General features: G+C 38.1%; 1 pseudogene; it reads right to left on the bottom strand.

Moving 5' to 3' along the window:
- On the bottom strand, positions 252 to 1,236 carry LOC104706637 (annotated as a pseudogene).

Below are 6,000 nucleotides of genomic sequence, written 5' to 3'. Positions count from 1 at the left end.
TACTTTGTATTTTTTCCTAACACGGAGAAACTTATAACTTCACCAGCTAATGAATTCAAACGAAAAAAACAACACAAAATCCAGACTTGGTAATTTTTAGTTATTTCAAAAGTCATGTCTCTGAGTTGCTCTCTCTGGGAACAACAAAAATAGACAGCATATATGTGGAACGTCGTTAGTTTTGTTATATTAGTACAATTTCTTTGGACATGTTTTGGTGCAAAAGAGAACTGTGACAAAAAAAATACTGATGAGATCAGCTAAATATATTCATTTATCTCTTTCTTGTGTCTACAATGGTAAACATAATGGGTAAAAGGGTAAAATAATGTGAGTTTGTACAAACAATATTGTCAGTCACTCAGTCTCTTCTAGGCTCTTTACTAACATTCTCTGACTGAAACAGGTCAAAATAGAAATGATATATTTCTTCATTAACCTGCACTAATTAGCTCCTCGGAGAAAATCTTATTGCTCAATGCTCATCATTGTTTAACGCTTGCTCAAGGCAGTTGAAAGCTTTGTGGTAGCTCACGAATCCCATAAACCAGAAGTCGAAGTTATCGACTGTAACTACTTCAAGGTACTTCTGAGATGGTCTCTTCGTGTTCTGACTCTGGTTCACACCGTTGATCTTAGATAACGGGATTGAGACTTTGTAGTGAACCCTAGAGATATCTCCCTGAGGAGAAGCCACCTTGATCGATCTCTCGCTGCAGAATGCAATCTTCTTTGATGAGATAAAGAGTAGGCCTGAGATGGGACCTGCGGTTGTGGATAGGTAACATTGGTACGCCTTGGAAAGCTTCTCTTCATCGCAGACCTTGAAGAGTCGCTTATAGATCTTCTCTAAGCCTCCCATTTGAAGGATCTTAGCTCCCAAGGATAGCTTTCTCTTGACTGTTTCACTTAGCTTGGGTCCTAACTTGTCCTGGTCTCTAGCTCCGTTCGTGAAGCTATCCGTTTTCTTCTTTCGCAGAATTGATTTCCCTTTGCTTGTTAGAAAAGAAAACTTTGATGAAGTTGGGACTTGGAGCTTATTGATGGAAGCTGCAGGTTCAGGCAATTAACTTATCGTAGCAGTCTTGGCTGCAGGATAAGCAATAGCTTGTTGATGAACTCTGCTCAATGTCATCTTGGATGCTTAAGTGGTGGATCTTGATTTTGATTCTTAATTCTTGATCTTGTGAGAAAGAGAGAGAGAGAGAGATTGTGAGTGATGGTTGATGACGAAACCGTGTTGGTGGGAAGGTATATATAAAGGGAAAGACAAAGAAACAAGAGGGAGTTGAAAAAAAAATACTGAATCGTTGAGACTCGAGATCTTTGTGGTAAAGGATGAGTCATCAAGACAGGGAAAAAGCCACTTTCTTTGGGGTTAAAAGCAAATAGAAGAGCATATGCTTTGTTTNTTTTTTTTTTTTTTTTTTTTTTTGTGAGAAAAATAATCTTGATCTAGTTAAAGGAGAGATGTATATAAACAAAGGTTTTGCAACTACCAAGTCAGTGTTTAGGACATTATTTCGAAACTAACTTCAATAACTGATGAAAATGTCTTAGCACAATGTTCTTTATCATTGTCGGTATGTAGGATGTAGCTTTAATTTGTCTTTCCGCATCATAATTAATGATGCGTATCTTCCTATTTATATAGTATATGATTGTTTTTAAGTTTGTTCTCAAACATTATTATTATTTTTTTAATCTAATGTTAAATTATATTTAAAAGAAAATTAAACTGTTTGTTACATTTGTGTAATAAAAGACTTTATGCAAAAATGTTTGTAAATTAATGTAGTGTCATCTTGAATAGAATCTAGCGGCAAACCACCGTTGAATGCGAGTGTCTCCTCCATCCTCCAATGTGCTCATAAGGTTGCGGACGTTTTTATCAATCAGTCTTACCAGCCTGTCGGTTGGCGACGGTACTTCCCCATGGTGTCTGTTATTGCGTTCTTGCCAGAGAGCATGGATCGTGTTTTGGAAAACATACCCCAAGAGGAACCTTTGTGTTGTATCCAGTTTAGTGCCCACTAAAAGAGTGATGACCTCTGTCCAATTAGCCGTGAATTTGTTTGATAATAGTCTTTTTACCAGCGCTTCCCATACCTGCACCGAGAAGAGAGAGCTAAAGAATAAGTGCTCTCTTGTCTCCATGGTGTGGCTGCAGAACACACAATTTGTGTTGGTATTTGAATTCCATAGTAACATCCTTTCCCATGTTGATAATCTGTTTTTTGCCACCAACCATGTAATGAAAGCATACTTGGGAGTGGCATGGGGAAACCAGATTGCTTTGTAGCCTTCCATCAGTGGGTGATTGGTGCGAATGTTCAACCAAGTGTTCTTCGTGTTGAAAATTTTGTGATAGGTATCATTCCTTCCTTTCCATAAAGCCACATCGTCTCCAGAGGATCGAGTGAGAGTAGTTTTCTTTATCTCTTCTTCTACTGCATTTAAGAGAGCCTGTCGATGATTTCTTCTTCTTTTCATTGCCATCACTTCAGCCAAAGTACTTGTTTTTGGTATACCAAGATCAAGTAAGCCTCGTTCTCCTAATGTCTCTTCCAAGCGGCCAAGAGAACACCATTTATCAAACCAAAAAAGGGTTGATTCTCCATTCTTAACGTCAATCCGATGAAACTGTTTTGCTATCTCTCTATACTTTAGCAGTTTTTTCCATATCCATGATCCATTGGTGGTGGTGTCCTCCTTCTCAGCCCATATAGAACCACTGCAAATCAAGTATCTCTTCCCCCAATCCACCCATAGTGAACCTTTAGCAGATAGTAGATGCCATAGTAGTTTCAGGACACTCACTTGATTTGCTTCTTTTATCGATCGCAGGCCTAGACCTCCTTCACTTTTTGGTCTACAAACCTCAGTCCAAGCTACCTTCGTTTTCTTTGCATTCAAAGAAGGACCAGACCACAAAAAAGCAGAGCATAACTTATCTATCTCGCGAATACAAGCTTTTGGGAGTCTAGAGGCAGAGATCCAAAAGTTTGTGACACTGAATATCACTGAATTTAGAAGCTGTAGTCGCCCAACAAAAGATAAAGTCCTTGTAGTCCACAAATTTATCTGTAAACGAATCTTATCCAATAGAGGTGAGCGCGGACATTCTCTTTGGTAGTAGGGGTAAGCCAAGATACCGCACCGGGAGAGTACCAGTGGTAAAGGGAAACTGTTCAAGTATCGCTTCTCGTTGGTCCGGCGAGACCCCGGCCATGTAGATAGTTGATTTTTCAAGGCTAATATGGAGACCAGAGTGTACTGCAAAGTCATCAAACACTCTTAGAGCACCAGAGATCGAAGTCTTATCCCCCTCAACGAAGACCATCAAGTCGTCAGCAAAACATAGATGTGTGAGGTTCAACAGCTTACATTTTGGGTGGAAACCAAATTCCCTATTGCCAACGGCTTGGTCGAGCTTACTTGAAAGGACATTCATGCAGATAACAAATAGGTATGGACTAAGAGAGCAACCTTGGCGGAGACCGCGCGAGCTGCCAAAATATCCTGCTAATTCTCCATTTACTTGAACAGAAAAGGATGCTGTAGTAACACATGTTTGGATCCATTGCACATATTGTTCAGGAAAATCAAGGGCTCGCAAGGTAGTGAGGAGAAAACTCCACTGTACCGAATCAAAAGCTTTTGATATGTCAATCTGCATAGCACACCTTGGAGAGACTATTTCCTTGTGATAATTCTTGATAACCTCTGTGGCAAGTAGAATGTTCTCCATTAACAATCTGTCTTTGACAAAAGCTGATTGGTTTGGTGATATGAACTTGGGGAGAACAATCTTTAGCCGGTTTGCAAGGATCTTAGAGACGACCTTATAGAGCACATTACAACAGAATATCGGTCTGTAATCTTTCATCACAGTCGCTTGCTTATTTTTAGGGATAAGAGCTAATATGGTGGAGTTGACTCCTTTTGGTAAGAAACCAGTTCTAAAATGGATTAAACAGCCACCAGAAAATCATCTCCCACAGTCGACCAAGATTCCTTGAAAAATTCTACATTGAACGCGTCCGGACCCGGAGATTTATTGCTTGGCATTGCAAAGAGAACCCGCCTAACCTCTTCCTTGGTGACCTCATGAGTAAGTAGGTTTTTGTCACTTTCATCGCACTTGAAACCCAATATACTCTCCAACTCCTCTTGTGACCAACACACATAGTCTGCAGGCGTGGAGGTGAGGAAAGTTTTGAAATATCGTTCTGCTTCAACCTTGATTTGATCTTGAGTAAGGGAAATGCTGCCATCTTCACACTGTATTTCCTTGATATTATTGCGGAGCTCCCTTAGTGTAGCAGATGCATGAAATGCTTTGTTGTTTTGATCACCTACCTTGAGCCAATGAAGTTTTGCCTTCTGTTTCAAACAACTCTCCTCGATGTCAGATAGTCTTTTCCATTTTTCGTATGCAGCAACCTCAAGAGTGACTGAATGTGAAGAGGGATTTGACATTGTCTTTGTCTGCAGGTCACATAGGCGCTTGTAGGCTTCCTTTGTGCGTGTAGAGATATGTCCAATGATATATCATGGTTTTTAGGTGTTTTTAGCCATGATATAAGTCTTATTTATAGAGTCTTTTTTAATATTTTTAGAGTCTTTTGAGTCTTTATAGGATTTAGCATGGATGGGAGCATAATTGAGCTAAATAGGAAGATTTGGAGCTTAATCAAGCATTGATGCTGAGCTACGAAGTTGGGAGACAAGTTCAGAGACTTGCATCGGTCGATGCAAGTGATGGTGTCGATCGATGCATCATCCAGCAGAAGAATTGGAAGTTTTCCCACAAGTTTTGAAGATTTACAAAGCTGCCCCAAAATTTTCCATATTTGCATCATTAGTCCTTGGACGTTTTTAGGAATATAAATAGCATTTTTGGGTCATTGTTTAGACCTAAGCTTTATTTTTCCTGCAACTTTTGAGAGAAAAATCCCTGAGAGATTTTAGAGGATTTTTGGAGAGAAAAATCAAGACTTCTTCGAGAGAAGATTCAGAACTCCTTTTCTAATTCTTTTAATCTTTTAATGCAATTTATTCAGAATATGATTTGTGTTTCATTGATCATGTCTGAGTAGATCTCTTGTTAGGTTTAGGGTTTTCAATGGAATTCATGAATTGTTAGGTTAATATCTATAGAATTCTTCATCTAGATTGATTTATTGTGTATTCTAGAGTAGCGAGGGCAACCTAGAATCTGATCTTAGGTTAATTGATAGACATGAGAGTGTTATTAATTTCCTGAAATAATCTTAGATGAGCAAAATACCTATTTACAAAGAGATTTGATTTAGGGATTTTGTGAACTCATCAAACCTGAATTTAATGCTAGTTTAATTATTAGGATTTGCAAAGAGATTTGGAATTCTAGTTTTTAGACTTAGATAATTTTCGCAGCGAGAGCTGGTTAATTTTACTTTTGTGATTTGAGTTCTAGAATTGTTCTTAATAAATCCTAACAATTATTTTATCTGATTTTTATGAATTTCCTGAGAATTTCCCTGAACCTATCTTCTATTTTATTGAATTAACTCTTCTTTTTATTGCTTTTCTTGCTCTTTTGATTTTAATACAATTTATTTCTCTTTAGCTTAATTAAAAGATTAATAAATCTATTGTGTGATCTAGAGTCCTTGTGGATACGATCCCTAAATACTACAGTGATCTCTTAATTTGAGAGAGTAGCTTTAAGGTAAATTTGAGCATATCAAATTTTGGCGCCGTTGCCGGGGACTCTTTTGATTCACCATTAGATTAAAGTCTTTGATTTTGTCTAAATTTTTATTTTCCTATTTTACTTACACGCTTTTGTTTCTTTTCTCTTATGTGTTTCAGGTACATGCCTAAGCCTAGCAGCAGGAAAAATCCTATTGGTCCAATTGTTAAGCTTACAAACCAAGAGTTAGGACAACTAGAGCGTGATAACACAAAAGCAGCCAAGTCAGCGAAGATGGCCAATACAATCATATTGAGACC

Source organism: Camelina sativa, chromosome 8, assembly GCF_000633955.1.
Source record: "Camelina sativa cultivar DH55 chromosome 8, Cs, whole genome shotgun sequence".
Lineage (NCBI taxonomy): Eukaryota > Viridiplantae > Streptophyta > Magnoliopsida > Brassicales > Brassicaceae > Camelina > Camelina sativa.
The sequence above is the reverse complement of the archived record's forward strand: the minus strand, read 5'-3'. Positions and strand labels throughout refer to the sequence as shown.